Here is a 26,801-nt window from a genome sequence, read left to right on the forward strand (position 1 = left end):
TTTAAAATTTCACAAAAAAGAGGAGATGTTTAACAAAACCAAGTCATCCAGTAGATGCCACAAGAGGCTCACAGCTGGAATCAAGTCTGAGGATAGCGCAGCTATGTTACTCCTTGTATTGTAGAGTTGTGCATGGGAAAGGGCACAAGAGTGAAGATGACAGTCAAGAAATCCCAAGGCAGAAGCTCTATTTTGCTCACATGAATTGCAACCAATTAGATGGCACTTCTGGCAAGCCAGGTTCTCTAGATAAACAAAACTAGTGATGCTTGTATATGTAAAAGCATGAAGAGATTCCTGTCAAGAAGTGGCTCACACAGTGGTGGAAGTAAATCCAGACCAGTTAAGATCCGTAGGTAAAGAGGCAGGCTTGAAGCTTCTCCCGACTCCTCTAGCTGCAGGCTCTGATGAACAGGAAGCCATAAGATGAAGCAGGAAGATTCCAGGCTGGGGGATGCTGAGTTGGATGAATGAAAGGCGGGCAGTCTGCTTGTGGTTCCTGGGATAAGCAGGTGATATACTGGTAGGGACACACACCAGATAACATATCCAGATTCAGCAGCAAAGGTGAGCTAATTTCCACACATTGAGGTCTGTGAGTTTCCAAGACTAACTCTTTACAGGAGTAGAGAGATAAAAAGACAAAACATTTTTTATGAACAAGCATAGCTTAATTTAGTTACCTGTTTCACTGCCATCAAGTCAATCATGACTCATAATGACCTTATCAAAATATATTCAATTAATTCACAATCGCAAGGACTTGGAAACAGTCTAAGTTTCCATTGATAGATGAGTGGATTAGTAAACTTTGGCACATACACACAATGGAGTACTATGCAGCACTGAAAAGCATGGATGAGCACATGAAACACGTTATTTCATGGGAAGAGCTGGAAGGAATTATGTTAAGCGAGGTAAGCCAGACCCAAAGGGACAGGTGCAACATGAGTCTCCTGAGGAAAGTACAATCAGCATGACAGAAATAGAAGAATAAACATCCATCCCACAATAAACGGGGGGACACATAGACAGTTGAAGGGAAGGCAGGCCAGACTTAGGAAGGTACATGGGAGCCCAGCATAAAGAAGGAGAAGTGGGGCAGGGGGAGGGAGAACCGGGATGGGGAGAAACTGAGTGGATGGTATTGTGGGAACAGGGTACTAACCCATGCGGGGGAGAGTATTGGTTGTGTCCCCACAGATCTGGAACATGCATACGGACCCCACCACCACACACCAAACAAGGGGGACAACGTAAAGTATGGAGGGCCACACAAAGAGGCTGGACCATACGCTGGCCCAAACCAGAATTAGCCCGACCCCCACATTCGAAGGGAATACCACAGAAAATGAAAATAGATCGTCTGGTGTGGGAAAGGAACTGACCCACCACACCACACCCAGAAGGAGGCTGAAACAAAGGAAGGAGAAAGGACATAGTAGAGTACACCTGGGCCCACCAAGCCCCCAGGATGATAGCCCAGCTCACAGGGCCCATCGTACAGAGAGGACCATACAGCTGGCCACACTGCGAGATGTGACATCCTGCACCAACCCATGGCCCTACACGGGACAGCACTTGAGACATAGTGGGGGATATGCAACTGAGCTGACCCCACCACACTGAGGCAAACACTGGGGGCATGCAATGGAGCAGCGGGGGAAGCAGAGCAAAGAGATTCCAAGGGAGTATAAAGGATGGACTGTGGGGCCAGGACATGGCACAACACGTTTCCTCTGGAAAATACTCCCAAAGGCCAACAAACAGACCTTGAACTACTAGGAATTTTTGCTATCTTTTTTTTTACCTTGTAAATTTTGTATGTTAGTGGCTTTTCCCATTATCAGCGTGTTGGTGTTGCTGCTGTCGAAGCCATGTTCTTATGTGCCACTTGGGTGCTGTCAAAGTCATCTGCATTTGTATGCACATATTACTATATCCGCAGGTCCACCTAGACAAGATAGGCTGGACAAACAATGAGAGAAGAAAATAATGGGACCAACGGTCCTGGAGGGACATGAGAGAGTGGGAGGTAGGGGAAGGGAGGAGGTTTTGGCCAACACAGGGACAAGGAAACAACGAGGGTTCAAAACCAGAGGAGGGAGGGGATGGGAGGACTGGTAGGGAGTGACCAAGGGCAAGGTAACTGAGAGGAATTACTGAAACCAGAATAAAGGCTGAACATGGTAGTGGGACGGGAGGAAAGCGAACGGAAATAGAGGAAGGGAGTAGGAGGCAAAGTGCATACAGAGAAGCCTGGATGTGGACATGTACATATGTAAATATATTTATGATTATGGGTGAGATGGATTTGTGTGTATATATTTATAGTTTCGGTAGTGGGGTGGCGGTTGGACATTGAGCCTCCTCACGCATACTCCCCCAATACAATAGCACCTCGCCCTGCTAAACGGTCATTGCATGATACCCACCTTCCCGACATGATCACTGAAGACAGATGTGTGTATAAGCAAATGTGGTGAAGAAAGCTGATGGTGCCCGGTTATCAAAAAGATATAGCGTCTGGGGTCTTAAAGGCTTGAAGGCAAACAAGCGGCCATCTACCTCAGAAGCAACAAAGCCCACAGAGAAGAAGCACACAGCCTAAGCAAATACAAGGTGTTGAATGGACCAGGTAGCAGACACCAAGGAACAAAAACAATCATTGTGTGATCACCTTCCTCACATAAACGCTGAAGACGAAGGTGTGCATAAGCAAGTGTGGTGAAGAAGGCTGATGGTGCTCGGCTACTGAGAAATATAGCGTCTGGGGACTTAAAGGCTTGAAGGCAAACAAGCGGCCATCTAGCCCAGAAGCAACAAAGCCAACACGGAAGCAGCACACCAACATGGGTGATCATGAAAGGCAGAGGAGACCAGGTCTCAAACAACAAAGGCGGGGGGTGGGGGTGGGAATCATCACTATGAATGAGGGAGAGTGCGTGATGGGGACCCAATGCCCATCTGTAGACAGCTGGACATCCCTTGCAGAGGGGTAGTGGGGAGGAGATGAGTCACTCAGGGTTCAGTGTAGCAACAATGAAACTAAAAACCCTCCTCTAGTTCTTGAACGCTTCCTCCCCTCCCAATTATCATGACCCCAATTCTACCTTGCAGACCTGGTTAGACCAGAGGATGTACAGCGGTGCAGTAGGGTTCTGGAAACACAGGGAATCTAGGACGGATGAACCCCTCAACACCAGCGGTGGGAGAGGCAACACCAGGAGGGAAGGGAGTGTAGAAAGGGAGAACCGATCTCGGAGATCTATGTGTAACCTCCTCTATGGGAGATGGGCAATGGGAAGGTGGGTGGGGGGAGATGCCGGGCAGTGTAAGATAAGATAAAATAATTATTTATAAACTATTAAGGGAGCAGGGGAAAGGGGGGAGCAGGGAGGGAGGGAGAGGGGAAAAAAGGAAACCGAGCTGATTCCAGGAACCCAAGTGGAAGTCGAATTTTGAGAATGAAAAGTGCAACAAATGTATAAGGGTGCTTTACTCAATTGATGTATGTATGGATTGTGATAAGAATTGTATGAGCCCCAATAAAAAGATTTATTAATAAAAAAAGAAAAACTATATACTCAATTATAAGCTGACCCGAATATCAGCTGAGGTACCTAATTTTACCCCCCAAAACTGCCTTAAAAATGTGCTGAAAAACTCAGCTTATACATGAGTACATACAATATTTTCAGGAGGATAAAGCCCCATCTTTCTGCCACAGTCATGATTAGTGACATCCAATATATCTGGAAACATGAAATAAAACAAAGCAAACAAATATTGGTTTCCTCTGAGATGGAGAATACAGTGGTCAAGGCCAAGATAAAGAGAGAGGATTTGTCACTGTAAAATCTACCTGGAGCAATTTGAATTTTGAATCCTGCAGAGGTTTGCTGGTTTAATTATTGAGTTGGAGTTGTGGCAAAATTAAAGGAAGTCTTTCCCTAGTTCCCTACAATTGACTGTTGCCTGGTGCTGGGCTCCTGAGAGGCCTCACCTCTTTCCCAGCACCGCCCGTGCCTTCCTGGTCCTTCACAGGTCCATGGAGTTTCTGTCAGAGGCGGAGATACAGATTCAAAAGTTGTAACAGTGGAATGGACCTGCTTGTTTGTCTTCTCCAACTTCAGAGTAATTTGATTTGCATAAGCCTGTAGCCACTTTGGTTGACCAACATCCAAAGATGGGCCCCTAAGATGCCACAGGAAGTAATGTTAGAAGCCTAAGGAGGTATGTAGACACTGACCATGTTCAGGGAAGGCCGCTGGCTTCATATCTGCTCCCTTTTCTCAACGAGAGGGCAATGCCTAGTTCAATCTGTCCAGACTGCCAAGAACCCAAAGGCTCAGGTAGACTTTATTACTCACTAGCTAGAAGCCTTGTTACACTCAAGTGGTCAAAAGCCAATGAAAAATGTTACAGAAACATGAAGCAGGATGTAGGGAGATCATTGTCAGTGGGTGCAGAGTCATGTGGATACAAGGCAGGGAACCAAAATATTAGAGGTTGTCTTCCAGGATCATCAGCCCATGGAGGGCTGCAATTGAAGGCCCACACAGAGTCCCAGGACTGAGGAATTACTGACACATCATCAAACCATGACCTGATTAATAGATTGTACTACCCTCCCCTACATTTTCACACAGATTAAAATTGACATAAAATCTAACTGCCATACATACCCCCAGGTCATCTTGACACCTGTACACAATTGTTTAGCCATAATCATCTCTAAACAAAGACAATAAAATCATTTTTGCACTTGATAGTATACAACTAGAACACACACACCAAAAATGCTCCACCCCTATTTAAATCTTATATTCCATAAGTGAACAAAATGAAAAATACCATGTCTAACAATTATAGTTTGTGAACACCTACCCCATAATTCTATTATCTTATCAACACAGTCCTATGAAAGTTTGTAAGCCAGCCAGCCCATGCTGTAATCCCCTCTAATTTGCACATCCAATTTCTAAACTGGCCATTTCTATCAACTCAGTGCTTTGAGGAGACAAGCATATTGAAACCTTATGTTTTTGCATCCTTAAGCAAGGTTGAATCTAGAGAAGATCATCAATCAATTCAGAAAGTAATGTACATCAGGACATAGGGTCAAATATCTTCCTCTTCACCTATTTGGATTTTGGTTAATTCAGTCCTAGCCATTCCAAGCTAGGTTAATGAGTACTGTATCAAGCTAGAGAGTTTATACACAACTCCTCCACTTCAGACCACTGGCCCCTTCACAGCAAGTGTAGCTCATGTCATAAGCTCAGGTTCCCTGAGATTATTTAAACTTTACAATAGCCATCCATAATTGTCTCACTCTTCTAGTGTCTGTGGTCCAGGTCCATGGGTGTTAGTGGCTAGACTCCACTTGCCTCTCTGTTGCTGCACTTCCCCCACTTCCACTCAATGAGCAAATCCATGTATTCTTTGAGCAGGCATTCCTGGTGGGCCACAGGGTCTTTGACTTTCAGTCATAGAGGAGGAGGGTGTGATGGGGACAAACATATCTGACCCAGGCACATCCACAGGAAAATAATAATAATAATAATAAAACAAAGCTCTCTCTCTCTCTCTCTCTCTCTCTCTCTCTCTCTCTCTCTCTCTCTCTCTCTCTCTCTCTCTCTCTCTCTCCCATTAGTTCTAGTTGCATGCCTTTTCACACACACATGTCCTCATACTCAAGACTCAGGGTGGGGCTTATCTTGACTAAACTTTTCACCCAGTCTTCAAACAAAATTCCTTTCTTTTCAAGCAATTCCTAATTCCTCTTTTAGCAATGCAATTTCAAGAGGTTGAAACTGGGTAGGTTTATAATCTCTCCCTCCGTAGTCATAATTCCCAGTGTTCATTTCTATCACACATTGTGTCAATAACAGTAGAAATTAGAGATCATGTAATCCTAGTACACCCAGATCCTAAAGACAATTCTTTTTAAAACAGTCACGTTCAAAAGTATTTTGAATTGTCCCATACATATGCATAGGGTCCTGGACTGTTGGCAGGATGAAATCCGCAGGCCATTCTGTCAGCCATTTTGTCTAAGCAGCCCGGCGTTCGCCTTGGGAAAGTCTAAAAGCTGTGTTTCTTCCCTGAGTTGCAAGTTGACATCAATTACATTCCTTTGTGCCAATCAAAAGCAGCTTCTAAGAATAAAAAATGTCACTTCCCATGTCTTTTCCAGAAACCAGCTAAGTAAACTGTGTGGCTTTATTTTCCTACCCTGATCTTCCAAAGGAGCAGGAAAATCCAACTCCACCCAATTACCATAAGGCAGAGGTCTTACTAGTCAGGCCACAGTTTTCGTCTTCATGGTTTGTGTCGCTAGAACCTCATTCCAATGGTACCACACTGTATCAGGCTAGGCTGCCTAGACAAACAACACCACGAGCATTTATATATGTGTCTAGAATTAATTTTCATATCAAGAAGGAATTCCAGTGCAAACTAACTCAAGTCCATGTGTCTGTTGTTAGTTGTAGGGCTCTCTTTAGAATTATGTGGCTGAAGCCCCAAAATGCTGAACATTGAAGTGGGATGCAGGGAGATAGATTGCTGTAAGTGCAGAGTGCCATAGATTGACGGCTGGTGGAACATGGCAGGGCGCCTAAATTCCAGAAGTTACTTCCCAGGGTCAGTTGCTCACATGAGGCTACCTCTGGAGGCAGATACCAAGACAGGAAAGATGAATGAGAAGGTCCAGAGAGAGAGAATTTCTCACAGTCTTTGTTACAGAAAAAGACCCCCAGAGGATTCACTGGGCTATGACATGGTTGGTAGACTAGACTCACGCCTGCACTTTCACACAAGTTCAAGCTGACATGAAACTGAACTACAACAGTCTGTATCCCTAGCTTTGTGTTTGTGTATGTTTATGTATGTGTGCATGTGGTTGGGGTGATCATATTAAAATAACATCACCCGAAACCAAACCCACTTCTGTTGAATCAATTTCAACTCATAACAAGTTTGTAGGACAGAGCTGTCCAAAATATTTACAAGAATATAAAGTCTACACCCTCCACACTAAAAAAAACACCCAAAAAACCAGCTTGTGATATGAAACTATTGACCTATTCATTAATAAATGAGTACTTTAACCATGACTCTACCAAGGTTAATTTTAATACTATATATTAGTTTAATAATCTGAGTGAAAAATTGAGTAGGAGATATAGACTCTCCTTTGGAGCCTCTAGGTGTCTAGGTCACTCTGTTTAGTATACTCACACTACTATCTTTCCTGTTATCGGGTGAAGCAATCATTCACCCTCATTTGCTGTAACTGTCAGCATTTCCAGTTTCAAAGGCTGACTTAGTTGAGGCGCTGGAATAAGAGGGAGGACTCACTGTCACCCAGATAAGCCAAAGAATGAAGGAAGAATCAGAACATGCAGCTTGCACCATTTTATCTAACCTTACAATGCCTTGGCCAGCATGGCTTCTAGGGAAGCTTTGAATATGAGAGCATATGCAGAACAAAGAAGTAGGACACTATTGGTAGGGTTAGGAGAGGGATGACTAGAAAAACAAATCAAATTATATATATATATATATATATATGCACTTATCTATATATAAGAAAAAACTTTCTTTCAAGAAGTCATTATATATGAAGAAGACATCCCAGCCCAGTCCAATTCATGTCCTTAAATCCAATAGTAGTTCATAACTTTCTCTTCAGATTCACATAGTCACATGCAATGACATAGAATGCAGGACAGTCACAAGTCAGCAGGTACAGTGTCATGTGGATCAAAGGTCAGTGGAAACAGGGCAAGGGACCAACAGCTCTCAGAATCAGTGGCCATGTCCCAGCAAGTTGGAAGGCAAAGGGGCAGATTAAAAAAAAGAAAGGTTTTTGGGTCCTCCTTATCAGAAGATCACACCACCAAGGAGGCATCATCAGGCTATGGTCTCATTGACAGTTTGGATTCTATCCATATACTTTCATGCATCTGCTAGTTGACATACTAACCTCTAACTACCGCAGTGGTAAGGAATAAAATATTGGGAATTTGGCAGCAGAGGATGGACAAAAGGCGATTCACTACTGGTAACTGAAGTAACAGTCATGGAACTCACTTCTCTCAATCATGCTCCAGTATTATGGTCTCCATCACCTGCTCTACCATATGTTCTCACACTTGTACAAAGCCAGTGCTGACCATTTTCCTTCTTTGTAATTGAAAGAGAGTATGAGTGCACTCCTAAATTATGGTGTGGCCCCAATGAAGCAAATTTTCCCAAACTCTGAGACTAGTCAAGACTCAGGAAGGAGAGGTAACTGTGTTAGTCCAGGTAGACTAGTGAAACAAAATTCATAGGCACTCATATGTGTACAAGAAAGAGCTTTATATAAAGATTAAGTTTATATTGAGAAAACATCCCAGCCCACTGCAGAGCAAATGCATAAGTCTGATATTAACCCATGTATCTAATACCAATCTATAAATCCATCTTCATACTCATGCAACACATGAAATGTCGCCGGATGCAGGATGATCACAGACCAATGGGTGGAAAATCTTATGGATCCAGTGACAGTGAACATCTCAGTGCTGGCAGGGGTCTCCACATGACTCCTCCAGTTCCAGGGCTCTAGCATAGCTCCATGTGTCTTGTCAACAGGAATGTCTCACAGGTAGTGAGCATGTATCTGGCCTCCAGTGAGCTATTTAGCTCCATTTATACCTCCAAAATGAAGTAATCGAGCTGTGACCTGATTTACAGGCAATACTCCATCCCTTCACAAGTTGAAAGGAAATTATGTAACTGCCACAGTAACCAAGGGCTTCCAAAAGCTGAATTCAGATGACCAGGCAAGGTGGATAGTGGAGACACTAATGTGTCCAAGACAAAATAAATTGCTGCTTTACCTAGAGTCAAAAGTCACAGAAATGAAGTCTGAACAGTAAATATCTTATCATCAGGATCACAGTCAGACTTCTACTCCATTAGCAACCAGACATGCCTTAAGGTTTATGGAACTATCTGAGATGGGAGAAGGGTTCAATGAAGAAGAGGAAGAGAAACGTAGCATTGTTTTTAGTATCTCAACAACAATGACTGCCCTGGAGTCACTCAAGAGTTATCTTCTACATCTGACATTCTCTACAGTGATGGTTGGGGCTTGTAGCAACTACCTAATGCTGCTATCTAGAGACAGGGTGTCTTAACTAACATGCAGTTGCCAAATCTAAGATGCCAGTTCAAGATAGAACCCCATCTTCAGTCATCTGATGCAGACCTTGGCAGTAACTGAGGTAAAACCTTCACTCCCTCAAAAAAGAACATGTGACTATACGGATAGTAAGAAAAGAAGGTAGGCTCATTCAACTAGTAGGGATTTCTACTTTCCCAGGTGTCAGACCGCAAAGTTGGAAACTCTCAGTTGCTATAGTTTATTGTGCCAGCCTGACAGATAAACACAGGAGGATTAACTGAAGGGCAGAGGGGTAAATGGCTCGGTGAGCCTCACCTTGGTTGTTCTGTGCCTCAGTTTAAAGGGGTACACTACCTGTGGGATGCCTAGCCTGTGGACTGTGTTGCTGTAAGTTGAGGTCCCTTTAAGCCCACACGATTGGAATGTTCATCTCTGGAGCTGGGGACTGACAGTTGATGACAGTTGGGGACCTGCCTTGTTGTTTGCTGCCTGGGTATATATAGCCCAGCTCTCTCTACAGAAGGGGAACTGGCAACTGGCAGCTCTCAAAACTTGAAGGACTGCTAGTGTCTCACTGCTTTATAATTTAACTGTTAATTTCTTGTATTATCTATCTGTATATTACTTAATGGTTTATTTCTTGAATTATATATCTATCTTTATAAATATATTTATATATAATTACTAGCAATCTGGTTTGTCTCTCTAGAGAAACCTGTCCAATACACAATATCGTAGCATTTCCAGCCCATCAGTCATTGGATTAAAGGTTTTTTCCTATCCCATTGGTTTTTTGGACCTTGTTCACATGTTATTGGGAGAGCGGTTGGTCAAAGATTGGTCAAGATGTAAATGGACACTCATGTTATAAATGATAAACAGTAGGTATACAATAATCCTCAGCACACCCAAGGCCTTTTCTGTGTTGTTTGTAGTACCTGGAAGGAATAAGCATCAGCTCTGGGGGGCATGACTATTGCTTCCCTCTTGTGCCTTTAGGAAATAGCATCAGTAATTAATGGGGGCAATCCACCTTCCAAGGGCTCCAGCAGCTGCGGTCATCAAGCTGCTGAGGCACCTCACCCAATTGATCTGAACAGTTCAACCATTGCTGCATGCAATAACCCAACCCATGATGCCCAAGAGGGCCATACAACTTGCCCTCCCCCAAAAGAAAATCACAGCTATCTAAGGAGAGACTGAACCATCAGTGAGATAAAGTAGTAACCCAATCCCCCAGCACAATTGGCCACAAGTGGTAACCAGAATTATTCTTACATTTTCTCTCACAAAGAGAAAGCTCAGGGTTCTTTGACTCCTGGAAAAAATGGCACCAAGCTTCTCTTAAACAACACAAAGACAGCAATTGGCTTCAACAAGAGAAATAAAATGCAATGTTAGAGGAAAGTCTGAATCTAATGATGGTCATAAAAGAGAAAGATGTTGATCTGCCACAAAAATAAGTCTTCAGAATGCTGCTTGGAGTCATATAGGATATGAAGGAAGCAATACAGAAAAAGCATGAAACTATAGAGGAGATTAAGTCCATGCAAAAAAGGGAAATGTAAGAGTTAAGGGATGAGGTACTAAAAACAAAGAACAAGCTAACAGACCTCATTTACAGAGTAGAAGAAGTGGAGCACCATACAAGTAAGCTTGAGGACAACCAGGCAGATGTCAAATAATGGGAAAGACAGTCAAACAAGAAAATGAAAGAAGATTAAGAAAACTTGAAAACAATGACCAATACTATGAAGAGGAACAATAGAATAATTTGGAAAACAGAACAAGACACAATGAAGAAGTCAATAGCAAACACACACACACACACACACACACACGAGAGAATTCCTGGAAGAAAACTTCCCCAACTTGATGAATGAGAATCAGACAATCATAAAGAAGCAGAGAGGACACCAACTAGACTAAACCCTAGGAAGAATTTACAAAGGCACATAATAGCTAAATTATCCAACTTTGAGGAAAAGAAGTCATAAGAGCAGCTAGGGAAAAAATGGCAGTCTCATATTATGGTACTCAGATAAGAATATGCTCAAACTTATCAGTAGATATCATGAAGAAAAGGAGAGAGTGGAGTAACATCTTCCAAAATTTGAAAGAGAACAAAGACAATCCAAGAATCCTCTATCCCACCAAAATATCTATCAAGATAAATAGATAAGAGTCTTCCCAGACAAGGAAAAACTAAAAGAATATGTCAAAAGAAACCCAGTTCTACAAAAAATCCTTGACAAATTACTGTGGTCAGACCAACATTCACTAAGCACAAACAGGAGACCAGTATTTAGCTCAACTCTGCCCAGAAGTCAACATAACAAAAACAACCCCCAAGATAGCATCACCTCAACAGTGAAAAGATGGCAAGAATGAAGCCCCCCAAACATATACAGTACACGCTGATGTGGAGAGCAGTAGCAAATCACCCAACACAAAAGGTACAAGATGACAAGAAAGGATCCACAGCTGGATGTAATAATTCTGAATATCAATGATCTGAATTCACACATTGAAAGACAGAGATTAGCACACTGGCATTGGAAACATAAACCGTCAATTTGTTGTCTGCGAGAGACACATCATAACCTCGCAGACAAATATTGGCTGAGAATTAAAGACTTTTGAAAAAAATATGCCAAGCAAATGGCAACATAAAATAAGCAGGGGGGCACAATCCTAATCTCTGACAAAATTGATCTCAAGGTACAAACCATAACAAGAGATAAGGATGGGCACTATATAATGTTCAAAGGACAAGTAGATCAAGAAACAGTGAGGGTAATAAATATATACTCACCCAAGGAGAAATCCATGAAATTCATCAATCAAATTCTTTGAAAGATGTGAATATATACATATACATATACATATACATATACATATACATATACATATACATATACATATACATATACATATACATATACATATACATATACATATACATATACATATACATATACATATACATATGCATATGCATATGCATATGCATATACATATACATATACATATACACATACACATACACATACATATACATATACATATATATATCCACCCACAGTGGTCAAAACAGCATGGTACTGGGATAATGACAGACACTCAGGAATGGAACAGAAAATCGAGAAAATCATCAGTTTACAGACAACTGATCTTTGATAAGGGCCCAAAACATATTAAAATGGAAAGTGGATGACCTCTTTAACAAGTAGTGCTGGAAAAATGGATGTCTACCTACAGAAAAATGTACATGAACAAATTAAAGATGGATCACAGACCTTGAGGGAAAACCCCAAACTATGAGGGCATTAATGAGGGAATTGGGACAAATCCTACAACCTTAGCACAAGGATTATATAGGCTAACAGAAATAGGGAAGGAGATGTGCACAGAGAAAGCTGAAATTGACAAGTGGAATATACTAAATATAAAACACTTGTGTGCATCTAAAAACTTCATCAAGAGAATAATCAGAGTCCACAGACTGGGAAAATATTTTTATCAATGACACGTGAGACAAAGGGCTTATTACTAAAATCAACAATATTCTGCTACCCTGCAATAGGGAAAAAATTAATAGCCCACTCAGGAGATGGACAAAATATGTAAACAGAAGTTTTACAAGGGAGCAAAGCTAAACTTCTAATAAGTGTATAAGAAAATTTCCTTATCATTAGCCATCAGGAAAATGCAAATTAATACAACTATGAGATACTAACTAACACAACCAAAGGTAGCCCAATTAAAAAAATAAGCAAGAAATCTTGGAGTGGGTGTGTTGAGCTGAAACTCTTATCCACTGCACGTGGTCTTGTACAGCCACTATGGAAAGTAACATGGTGATAGCTGAAGCAAATAAAAATCTAGTTACCTTATGACCCAGCAATGCCCCTTCTGGACATATACATATGTCCAGACAAAACAGGTGGAGAATTAAAGGCTGGAGAAAAATATACCAAGCAAATGGTGATGCAAAAAAAGCAGGGGTACCGATCTTAATATCTGACCAAATTGACCTCAAGACACAGGCCATAACAAGAGACAAGAAGGGGCACTACATAATGCTCAAGGGAACAATAGACCAAGATCAAGCGAGCATAATAAACATAAATGCACCTAATGAGAGATCTGCGAAATTTGTAAATTAAACACTCCAAAAGATGAAAAAAGAGATCACAGGCTCAACAATTATAATTGGTGACTTTAATGCACCACTCTCTGAAAAAGACAGATCATTGAGAAAGAAACTCAACAAAAAGGCTACAGATCTAAATAGCACAATTGGACGGCTTGACTTGATAAATATTTTCAGAGCTTTCCACCCACATGCAAAAAAATTCACATATTTTCAATCCCACATGGCACATATTCTAAAATAGACCACATGCTGGGAAACAAGTCGAACTTGAGTAAATTCGAGCACATAGAGGTTATACAGACATCTCTCTCCGATCATTGCACCATAAAGATGGAAATTAACAGGACAGTCAAGAAAATTAGGGCAAACAATTGGAGGACGGACAATTTCCTATTGCAAAAAGAGTGGGTATTCACCCAGATCAGAAATGAAATAAGGAAGTTTCTAAAAACCAATGTGAATGAAAATATGACGTACCAAAATCTGTGGGATATAGCAAAGGCATTTATCAGAGGAAGGCTGATAGCAATAAATGCACACATTAAAAAAGAAAAGAGACTCATGGATGATATGCAGACACAAAACTAACACCAACTAGAGCAGAGTCAACAGAACAACCCTACTAATATCAAGAAGATAGATATAATAAAAATCAGAGCCGAGATACAGGAGAGAGAAAACAAGAAAATTATGGGGAAAAAATGATGCTGCTAAAAGTTTGTTTTTTGACAGAATTAACAGAATTGATAGTCATCTGGAAAACTTAACCAAAGAGAGGAAGGAACAAATGACATTTGCAAGGATGAGGGATGAAATGGGGGGGGGGGGGCAGTACAACAGACCTTAATGAAATCAAAAGGATAATTATACAGTACTATGAAGGTCTATACTCTAACGAATTCAACAATTTGGAAGACATGGACAAATATTTGGAACTACAGTCCCTGCCTAGACTATACCAGTTGGATGTCAAGAACCTCAACAGACGCATAGCAATGGAAGAAATAAACAAGGTAATGAAGAGATTGCCCACAAAAATATTCTCCCGGGCCAGAGGGCTTCACAGGAGAATTCTACCAAGCATTCAGGGAAGAACTGACACCAAGCCTTTACAAACTCTTCCAGGACATAGAAAAAGACGGAAAACTCCCAAACTCTTTCTATGAAGCTAGTATAACTCTGATACCTAAAGTGGGCAAAGATGCCACCAGAAGTGAGGACGGACTACAGACCAATATCCCTAATGAACATTGATGCAGAAATCCTTCACAAAATACTGGCTAATAGAATACAAAAGCATATTTAAAAAACAATTCACCATGACCAAGTAGGATTCATACCAGATATGCAGGGATGGTTCAACATATGAAAAACCATCAGCATTATTCACCACATTGGCAGGAAAAATGATAAGAACCACATGATAATATTGATAGATGTGGAAAAAGCATTCAACAACATCCAGCACGCATTCCTGTTTAAGACACTCAAGAATATAGGAATGGAAAGAAAATTCTTCAATATTATCCATACCATCTATGAAAAACCAATAGCTAACATGGTAGTTAACGGAGAAAAGACGAAAACAATTCCACTGAACAAGGGGACCACACAAGGATGCCCCTTGTCGCCATGCCTAGCTAACAACATAAGGCAAAGGAACGATATTAAAGGTATTCAGCTGGGGAAGGAAGAGGCAAAATTGTCATTATTCACAGACGATATGATTCTATACATCGAAGATCCCTTAACTCCACAAGTGGAGTGTTGGAAGCATTAGAGGAGAGTGGCAGGATACAAAATCAACAAACAGAAGTCTATTGGTCTGCTCTACACATCAGATAAGATCCCAGAAGAGATGATTAAAAAGGTAGTACCCTTTACAATAGCCAAGCACAAATTGGAATACGTAGGGATATACCTGACTAAAAAAACTATAAAAGATTTGTATGAGGAAAATTATAAAACACTACTTCAAGAAATCAAGAGTGACCTCAATAAATGGAAGAATATCCTATGCTCATGGATTGGCAGACTCAATATAGTAAAGATGTTAGTTATGTCCAAGGCACTATATAAGTTCAATGCTATCTCGATATGAATGCCACCATCCTTCTTCAAAGAATTGGAAAAACAGATTACCAACTTCATATGGAGGGCAAAGAAGCCCAAAATTAGCAGACAAGTCCTCAAGAAGAATGACAAAGTGGGAGGGCTTGCTCTACCTGACTTTAGCATGTATTATACGGCCGCAGATGTCAAAACAGTGTGGTACTAGCATAATGACAGATATTCAGACTGATAGAAAAGAGCTTCAAGACCCAGAAATAAAAACATCAGCATACAGGCAACTGATCTTTGATAAGGGCCCAAACATATTAAATGAGAAGCAGATGCCATCTTCAATAAATGGTGCTGGAAAAATTAATATCTACCTGCAGAAAAATGAAGCGAGACCCTTACCTCACTCCATGTACAAGAATAAACTCAAGGTGGATCACAGACCTTGCGATAAAACCCCAAACAATTAGGGCCATTAATGAGGGAATTGGGACAAACCTGAGAACCTTGGTACAGGGAATACATAGGCTATCAGAAATAGGGAAGGATACAAATACAGAGGAGTCACAGATAGACAAGTCAGATATACTGAAGATAAGACACCTGTGTACATTTAAGAATTCACCAAGAGAGTAATAAGAGAGTCCACCGACTGGGAAAACATCTTTAGCAATGACACATCAGACAAAGACCTTATTACTAAAATCTACAATACTTTGCAAGCTTACAATAAGAGAAAAAGTAATTGCCCACTGAGGAGTTGGGAAAAGGACTTGAACATAAGTTTCACAGAATCTGAAATCCGAATGGCCAATAAACATATGAGAAAATGTTCCCAATAATTAGTCACAAGATAAATGCAAATCAAAACAACTATGAGATACCACCTAACACCCTCAAAGATAACCCAATTCAAAAAATCAGAAAACAACAAGTGTTGGAGTCTGCTGAGAACAGAAAGTTGAGTGCAAAAGGGCACAGGGAAAAAGCTACTGTATACAAAAACTCCAGGGCTGAGGTCCAGGTAGTAGGGCAGGGGCCAGACCAAATTCAGGGGTACATATGGTAACCAACTAAAAAGGGGGTGGAGGGAGGAAAGGGGAAAGGAAAAAAAGATGTGTGATGGGGGACTAGGGCACTGACCCACCCAAGGGGAGGGTATTGTTTGTGTCTCCACAAGGAAAGAGAGACCAGATATAAAGCCAGTGCCAGACAAATGCATTGTGCCGGCAAGGATTTGGGAGCCGGTCGAGGGGACTGAGGGCTCTGTCCCCATACAGCTATGTGAATAACTGCCCCTTACCTCAGAAGTGTTTACTTGAGAGGACCACACTGAAGCTGCAGTTAGGGGAGAGGGTCATGTCTGATCAGTGCAAATGGGAGCAAATGAAGGGGAGGAAGAGAGTGGAGCACATCTTGGCCCAAAGGCTTGGAGGAGGATATCCCTGCTCTGAGCAGCCAATGGACAGAGTGGACAATATGGCTGATCCCACTATGAAACACGCCATCCCTTGCTGGCCAGGGTCCTAAGGGGAACAACACTGGAGACTCAGTGTTGGGATTGGCCCAGACTGACCCTGTGACACCGAGGTAAACCGCTAAAAGCATGTGGCAGAGCAACTGTGGGAGCAGAGCAGAGCCCCGAAGGAGTACAAAGGACAGACACTAGGGCCAGAGCATGGGATCCCATTGGCCCTGACTAAAGGACAAGCCTAGAGATTAAAAATCAGACCTTGATCTATTTACAGGTTTTTCTTTCCTTTAAACATTTTTCCTTTTAATTAATTAATTCTTCTATGGGTAATTGGTTTCCTTTTTTTGTTGTCATCGCTGTGTTCTCACTCATCACCTATATTGCTATGGCTTGATTTTCGGTGCATATTATTATATCTACAGATCTATCTAGATAAGATAGACTGGATGAATAGTCTGGAGCAAATAATCAATGGGACCAATGGTTCCGCGGGGACACTGGAGAAAAGGAGGTGGGGGTAAGGAGGTGGGACTGACCAACCCAGGGACAGGGGAGCAACAAGTGATCCAAAATCAGTGGCAAGGAGGGTGTGAGAGGCCTGGTAGGGATTCAGCAAGGGCAAGGTAACCGAGTGAAATTACTGAAACCCAAATGAAGGCTGAGCATGAGAGTGGGACAAGAGGAAAGTAAAAGGAAATAGAGGAAAGAACTAGGTGATACAGGGTATTTAGAGGTCTAAAGACTGGAATGTACATATGTAAATATATTTATATGATAGTGTGAGAAAACAGTTCTATGTGCATATATTTATAGGTTTAGTATTAAGGCAGCAGATGGACATTGGACCTCCACTCAAGCACTTACTCAGTGCAAGAACACGTTGTTCTATTAAATTGGCATTCCAAGATGCACACCTTCCTGACATGATTGCTGAAGAAAAATGTGTGCATTAGCAAATGTGGTGAAGAAGGCTGATGGTGCCTGGCTATCAAAAGATTTAGCATCTGGGGTCTTAAATGTTTGAAGATAAACAAGCGGCCATCTAGCTGAGAAGCAACAAAGCCCACATGGAAGAAACACACCAACCTGTGTGACCACGAGCTGTTGAAGAGATCAGGGATCAAGCATCAATGAACAAAATATTCATATAATTGAAAATGTGGGTGAGTGCAGAGTGGAGACTCAAAGCCCATCGGTAGCCAACCAGATACCCCCTTACTGAAGGGCTGTGGGGAGGAGATAAGCTATTCATTGTGCAGGGTAGCAAAGATGAAATATATAACTTTCCTCTAGTTCTTAAATGCTTCCCCCTCCCCCCTCACTATCATGATCCCAATTCTACCTTACAAATCTGGCCAGACCAGCAAATGTACATTGGTACAGATATCAACTGGAAACACAGGGCATCCAGGACAGATGACTCCTTTAGGACCAGTGGTGAGAGTGGCGATGCCTGGAGGGTAGAGGGAATATGGGGTAGAAATGGGGAACTGATTACAAGAATCTATGTATAGCCTCCTCCCTGGGGGAGGGACAGCAGAGAAGAGGGCAGGGGGAGATGTTGGACAGTGTAACATATGACAAAATAAAAATAATTTATGAATTATGAAGGATTCATGAGGTAGGGGTAGTGGGGAGGGAGGGGGAAAATGAGCAGCAGATATTAAGGGGTCAAGTAGAAGGCAAATATTTTGAGAATGATGTTGTCAACAAATGTACATATGTGCTAGAAAGAATGGATGTATGCATGGATTGTGATAAGAATTATATGAGCCCCCAATAAAATAATTTTTAAATATACAAAAAAAATTGAACCTCATCCTGGCTCACCAAGCCTGGAGGGCTACATTCTTTCTCAGAGAAGCCAATGCACACAGATGATCATAGGACTGGCCCCAACGTGCCACATAATATCCCCTCATTGTCCCACAGCACTACAAGGGACAACACAGGAGTCACAGTGAGGGAAGTAATTCCAGTGTGAATCATTCCCTCCAGCACACACACAGCAGGCTGAATTACAAAGGGAGCACAACAGAGCAGGAATGGGAGTAAAATCACTAAGTCCCCAAGGAATCCCGGAAATAGACTTTTGATTCAGGGGGCAGTATTCGACATCTGGTTGGGGGACATTCATAAAAATCAGCAGATAGACTTGGATCTCATTATAGATTTTTTTCCCATGTATATTTTTTAATTTTTTATTGTTTATCTTTTATTTCATAATCATAAACTTAACTCTGCTTTCCAGCTGGACTCAGGGAGATTAAGGAAAGTAGGAAACTCGAAGAACTGGAGTGAGAGCACAAGATTAAACGACACTGCAAGCACACTGGGAATAGAAGGATGATTTCCCAAGCTACACAAGGAATGGTCTGGTGCTTAAGATGAAACAGAAAATCCTGATCACATTTAATTAGAGTTGTCCACAGTCAGCAATGGTGATCTTCTTGCTGGTCTTGCCATTCTTGGAACCACAACGCTCCATAGCTTCCACAATGTTCATGCCTTCTTTCACCTTACCAAAGACCACGTGCTTGCCATCCAACCATTCAGTCTTAGCGGTGCAGATAAAAAACTGGGAACCGTTCGTATTGGGTCCAGCATTTGCCATAGACCGGATGCCAGGACCTGTGTGCTTCAGGATGAAGTTCTCATCTTCAAATTTCTCTCCATAGATGGACTTGCCACCAGTGCCATTATGGCGTGTGAAGTCACCACCCTGGCACATAAACCCTGGAATGATTCTGTGGAAGCAGGAACCTTTGTAACCAAAACCTTTCTCCCCAGTGCTCAGAGCGCGGAAGTTTTCTGCTGTCTTTGGAACTTTGTCTGCAAACAGCTCGAAAGAAACGCAGTCGAGGGGCTCGCCGTCGGCGGCTATGTCGAAAAACACAGTAGGGTTGACCATGGCTGGGCACAGCAGGACCAGACAAGACTACAGGTTCAGGCGGCGGCGTCTGCAAAGCGGATATTTTTTAATTTTGACGAATCATTTTATTGGAGGCTTTCACAGTTCTTATACCAATCCATGCATCAATTGTATCAAGCACATTTATACATATGTTGTCATCATTTTCAAAATTTTCTTTCTACAAGGTCCACATTGTTTTATATAGTTTATCTATATAATATTGGCAGGATAAACAGCCCAGAGGAGAAAGCAACAGGAGTGATGGTTCTGGGGTGGTAGAGCATGGGAGAGAAGGAAGCGGGTGGTGGTGGTGGTAGGAAGGGCGGGGGAAGCATGGAGCCAGCAAACTCAGGGACAAGAGAATAACAAGGCATCTAAAATGGATAGTGAGGAGATTACAGAATGCCTGTTGATGTTTGATCAATTTTAATGTAGCCAAGAGGAATTACTGATAGCTGAATGAAGGGTGAACATGATAGTGGGGAAGGAGGCAAGTAAAAGGAAATAGAGGAAATAACAGGAAGTAATATATATAGATAGATATGCATATATGTAAATATATTAATATATAAAGATGGGGTATTGATATATGTACATATATCAATTTACATGTTAAAGTATTGAGGTAGCAGATGAGATCTGGGCCTCTACTTAAGCTTCCCTCAACACAAGAACACTTTGTTTTAATAGCCTGGTACTGTGTGATACTCACCTTCCCAACAGGATCACTGAAGATAATAATCTGGGTGCATAAGCAAATATGATGAAAAAAGTCAATGGTGCGCTGTTATTAAAAGATATAGCATCTGGGGTCTTAAAGGCTTGAAGCTAAACAAATAGCCATCTAGCAGGGAAGCAACAAACCCACATAGAAGAACCACACCAGCCTGTGTGATCATGAGGTATCAGAAGAAAAAAAAACCAAAAAAACCCTCAATTCTATCAATGAGGAGTGAGGTCAGAGTGGAGACCCACAGCCAATCTGTTGATATTAAACATTCCTTACACAAGGGACACACAGAAGGTACGAATCAGCCAGGGTGCAGCATAGCTCCGACAAAACACACAAAAGTCTTCTGGCTCTTTAATGCTTCTTCCCCTCACTATCATGACAAAAACTTCTACCTCATAAATTCTGCTAGACTGGAGTTTGTACATTGGTACAGACAAGAGCTGTTGACACATGGAATCCAGGACAGAAAAACCCTTCAGAAACAGTAATGGGAGTAGTGATTCCATGAGGTTATGGGGAGGAAGGATGTGGGATGCAGTTATCGTTCAACATATGAAAGACCATTAATATAATTCACCAGACTGACATGAAAAACTATAAGAACCACATGATAATATTAATAGATGCAGAAAAAGCATTCAACAACATCCAACACCAATTCCTGTTTAAGACACTTGAGAAGATAGGAATGGAAGGAAAATTCCTCAAGACAATACAAGCTATATATGAAAAATCAACAGCCAACGTCGTAGTCAATGGAGAAAAGACTAATATAATCCCGCTGAAACGGGACCAGACAAGGATGCCCTTGTCCCCACTCTTATTTAATAACATGCTGGAGGTTTTAGCTAACAGCATAAGGCAAAGAAAAGACATCAAAGGTATTTGTCTGGGGAAGGAAGATGTGAAACTATCGTTATTTTCAGATTGTATTATTTTATATATGGAAAATCCCAAAAGCTCTACAAGGGGTGTAGTGGAAGCAATAGAGGAGTTTGGCAGAGTGGCAGGATACAAGATCAACAAACAGAATTCCACCGGACTGCTATACACATCGGATAAGACCACAGAAGAGGAGATCAAAAAGGTGGTACCTTTCACAATATCCAAACATAAATTGAAATATCTAGGGATATACCTGACTGAACAACAGATCTGTATGGGGAAAACTATAGAACACTATTACAAGAAACCATAAGTGACCTCAACAAATGGAAGAATATCCCATGCTAGTGGATTGGAAGGCTCAATATAGTAAAGATGTCAGTTCTGCCCAAGGCACTATATAAGTTTAATGCAATCCTGATACAATTGCCCTCATCTTTCTTCAAAGAAATGGAAAAACTAATTACCAACTTCATATGGAGAGGGAAGAAGCCCAGAATTAGCAGAGAACTCCTCAAGAAGAAGGACACCATGGGAGGGCTTTCTTTATCTGACTTTAGCACATACTGTACAGCCTCAGTTGTCAAAACCACATGGTATTGGTACAATGACAGAAACTCAGACCAATGGAAAAGAACTGAAAATCCAGAAATAAAATCATCAGCATGCAGACAGTGAATCTTTGATAAAGGCCCAAAAAATATCCAATGGGAAGCAGATGCCCTCTTTTACAAGTTTTTCTGGAAAAAAATGGACATTTATCTACAGAAAAATTAAGCAAGACCCTTATCTCACTCTATGCACATGAATAAACTCAAGGTGGATCACAGACCTTGAAGTTAAACCCAAAACTATTAGGGCCATCAATGAGGGAATTGGGACCAACTTGAGAACTTTGGCACAGGGAATACACAGGCTATCAGAAATAGGGAAGGACACAAATACAGAGGAAGCACAAATTGACAAGTGGTATATACTGAAGATAAAACACCTGTGTACATCAAAAGAAGTCAACAAGAGAGTAATAAGAGGGTCCACGAACTGGGAAAATATCTTTAGCAATGACACATCAAAGGCCTTATTACTAAAATCTAAAATACTTTGCTAGCTTCCAAAAAGAAAAAAACTAATTGCCCACTGAAGAGGTGGGCAAAGGACCTGAACAGAAGTTTCACAGGGCCAGAAATCCAAATGGCCAACAAACATATGAGAAAATGTTCCTTATCTTTAGCCATAAGAGAAATGCAAATTAAAACAATAATGAGATACCACTTAACACCCTCAAAGGTAGCTCAATTCAAAAAGTCAGAAAGCAACAAGTGTTAGAGGGGTTATGGAGAGACAGGAACTCTCATCCACTGCTGGTGGACCTGTAAATAAGTATGTACAGCCACCATGGAAATCGATCTCATGATATCTAAAACAGATAGAAATCGAGTTACCATACAACTCTGCAACTCCCCTACTGGGCATATACATAGACGAGGCAAGAAACAAACCAAAGCCAGACATGTGTGTTCCAATGTTCATTGCGACACAGTTCAAAATTGCCAGGAATTGCAAATTTCCATCAACTGACGAGTGGATTGAAAAGCTGTTGTACATACATACAATGTAGTACAACACATCGCTAAAAAGCAGTGATAAACGTATGAAGCACATCACTGCATGGGAAGAACTGGAGAAAATCATGTTAAGTGAAGTAAGCCAAGCACAAAAGAACAAGTACAACATGAGTCTGCTGTGGTAAGCTTATAAAAAATGCAAAAGAGGCATAGGGAAAAAGCTACTGTATACAAACATTCCTGGGGTGAGGACCAGGTAGGATGGCAGGGACCAGACCAAATTCAGGGATACATATAACTAAAAAGGAGGTGGGGAAAGGAATAAAAAATAATAAAAAAAGAAATGGGTAGCGGGGCCACAGGACACTAACCCACCTAAGGGGAGGGTATTGTTTATATCTCCACAGGGAAAGAGGGACCAGCCTTCAACCCAATGCTCCAAGATGTGAATATAACCTGCTGGTGTGTAGGAGGGAACCAGTGGAAAGGTTTTAGGGGCCAGCCCCAATCCCAACTACTACGTGGACACCTCCCCTCCCCTCAGAAGAATGTATTTCAAAGGACAGTACTGAATGTGCAGCTCCGGGAGAAGGACATATTTGATCAGAGCACATGGGAGCAGATGAAGGGGGAGGAGGAGAGAGTGGGCACATCTTGACCCACAAGACCTTGAGGACGATGTTCCCAATTAGAGCAGCCAGCCCAAAGAGAGGACCACATGGCCAGCCCCAGTATGAGACACGACGTCCCTCACTGACCCATAGCCCTACAGGGAACAACACCGGAGACACAGTGTGGGAATTACGCCTGATCTGATCCCGCCACACCAAGGCAAAACACTAAGGGGGTGCAACAGAACAGCAAGGAAATGGAGCAGCGAGGTCCCCAGGCAATGCCGAGGTGGACTTTGGGGCCAGTGTTTGGTGCCCCAACAGACTGGACTGGAAAACATACCTAAAGGCCAACAAACAGTCCTTGAACTAACTACAAGCTTTTCTTTCTTTTTGTGTTTTCTAATTTTGTCATTGTTTTGTTGTATATTGTTGCTTGGTTTTGTTCTGTCTTGTTTTTGCGCATGTTATTATCTCCACAGGTTTGTCTAAATAAGATATGCTGGATGAACAATCTGGAGGAGAAAACAATGAGATCAACAGTTCTGGGGGTATATGGGAGGGGGAGAGGAAAGATAGTGGTGTTAAGAAACCCAGGGACAAGGGAACAAGTGATCCAAATTGGTGGTGAGGAGGGTGTCGGGGGCATGGTAGGGCATGATCAAGGGTAATGTAACTAAGAGGAATTACTGAAACCCAAATGAAGGCTGAGCTTGATAGTGGGACAAGAGGAAAGTCAAAGGAAATAGAGGGAAGAGGTAGGAGGCAAAGGGCATTTATAGAGGTCTAAATAAAGGCATGTACATATGTAAATATATTTATATATGAGGATGGGGAAATAGATCTACATGCATATATTTATAGGTTTAGTTTCAAGGTAGCAGCTGGACATTGGGCCTCCACTCAAGTACTCCCTCAATGCAAGAATACATTGTTCTATTAAATTGGCATTCTATGACGCTCAGTTTCCTGACACAATCAATGAAGACAAAGTGGGTACACAAGCAAATGTAGTGAATAAAAGCTGATGATGCCCGGCTATCAAACTATATAGCGCCTGGGGTCTTAAAGGCCTGAAGGTCAACAAGCACCCATCTAGCTCAGAAGCAACAAAGCCCACATGGAAGAAGCGCACCAGCTTGTGCAATCACGTGGTATTGAAGGGATCAGGTATCAAGCATCATCAGAACAAAAAAATCATGTCATTTTAATGAGAGTGGAAGTGTGGAGTAGAGACTCAAAAACCATTTGTAGGCCACTGGACATCCCCTTACAGAATGTTCTCAGGGAGGAGATGAGCTAGTCAGGGTGCAATGTAGCAATGATGAAACATACAACTTTCCTCTAGTTCCTAAATGCTTCCTTCCCGCCCCCCCCCCCCCCACTATAATGATCCCAATTCTACCTTACAAACATGGCTCGACCAGAGGATGTACACTAGTAAAGACAGGACCTGGAAATCCAGGTAATCCATGGTGGATGATCCCTTCAGGACCCGTGGTGAGAACGTCGATACTGGGAGAGTGGAGAGAAGGTGGGGTGGAAAGGGGGAAATCTATGACAAGGATCTACATATAACCTCCTCCCTGGGGGAAAGATGGGGAGCAGGGAGGGAAGGGAAAATGAGGAACTGATGCCAGGGGCTTAGGTGGAAAGCAAATGTTTTGAGAATGATGAGGGTAATGAATGTACAAATGTGCTTTATACAATTGATGTATGTATGGACTGTGATAAGAGTTGTATGAACCTCTAATAAAATGATAAAAGATATATACAAAATAAAAAAATAAGAGCATAGTAGGACACTTTGCACTTCCTGATTTGAAAACCCATTACAGAGCTACAGAAGTCAAAGCAACTTGTTACTTGTAGAATGATGCTTGGGGAGACCAAATGAACAAAATGGAAAACCCACAAATATATGAATTCACCAATAAGCAACTAATTTCAATAAAGGACCACAAAAAATATGGAAGTATGGAGACAGTTTCTAAAATAAATGATGCTAGAGCAGTCAGATCTCAATCTGTTGACAAGTGACACTGCACTCATTTCTTGCCCCATGGCCAAAAATCAACTCAGATGGTTTAGAAACCTCGAGAGGTTTGCTAGTTTAATTACTGACTTAAGGTCATTACAAAATCAACCTAAATATTCATGTCCAACCTTATAATCTGAGAAACAATAGGAACACACTGCTGTTCATAGCATTAGAGGCTGCTGACTATTCATAAATACAATGTTTTTCTAGCAAAAAGGATCAAGAATAAGACTGGCCATGATGCAGCCCCCAGGTCTTTCAGTAATGGATGGGAGTTTCAGGAAACAAAGACTGCTTCCTAAATAACGGTGAATACGCACACTATATGCATACACACACTGAACACTCCAGAAATATTTAGGCATTTAATATCGAATTCTGGGTTTTGTCTCTCTATGTCTCCAAGACTTCATTAACCAATTTGTCCGGAATTTTGTACACACAGTATTGGCTCCCCTGAAAAATTCAAGACCCTGCCACACAAAATTGGGCAGGGTGAGTTTAGGGATAAAACACTACTAATATTGACAGGAACTGGAGTCTACTGTAGATTCTTTGTGCAGTGAACCTCAGAAAGCACCTGCAAATCAGCCGAAGGGTTCAACACAATTGGAATAACAGGAACCCTGTGGCACTTGGCTACTTCTCAGGACCTCTTCCTGGACTGCTTCACCATATCCCTCTCCACCAGGAGGCAGCCCCTCCCCCACTGTGGAATGTCTTAAGACCTACATTCTACTCCTGTTTAGATTCAAATTTGGTTTCCTTTTCTTGGATCCAGGAGCATCACTGGAGCCAGATCACCCTCTGAGTTCTGGAAAGGATGCTTTCTTGTGTTGGAGGTAAGCCTCAAGGGTAAGGGCTGTGTTAGCAGAGTCCCTGCCATCCTTCAAATTCTTAGGATTTCAAAAGGGCCCCTTCCTATGGAGGCAAGGTCTTTGAGAAGAAGTAGTTTGGGAAACTGACCTGGGGAGACTGGGGAGGGCCACCTGGAGTTGGGGAAACAAAGGGGGTGGTGTAATTATGCGTCTCAGGAAAAGAAAGGCTCAAAAGGAGATGTGGAAAACAACTCTCTTGGAATCTGGCTCCTTCACCAAAAACTTGAGCATGTCTTCACTTCAAAAATGTTCCTTCCCTACTGGTGAGCAGGCTGAGGGGCCTTTCAGACAGGGAG

At 41.8% G+C, this 26,801-nt stretch overlaps 1 pseudogene; it reads right to left on the minus strand.

Moving 5' to 3' along the window:
* Positions 1 to 19,279: 19,279 nt before the first annotated feature.
* Positions 19,280 to 19,837, minus strand: LOC142448781 (peptidyl-prolyl cis-trans isomerase A pseudogene; annotated as a pseudogene).
* Between the last annotated feature and the right edge of the window lie 6,964 nt (positions 19,838 to 26,801).

This window comes from Tenrec ecaudatus, chromosome 5 (genome assembly GCF_050624435.1).
Source record: "Tenrec ecaudatus isolate mTenEca1 chromosome 5, mTenEca1.hap1, whole genome shotgun sequence".
NCBI lineage: Eukaryota > Metazoa > Chordata > Mammalia > Afrosoricida > Tenrecidae > Tenrec > Tenrec ecaudatus.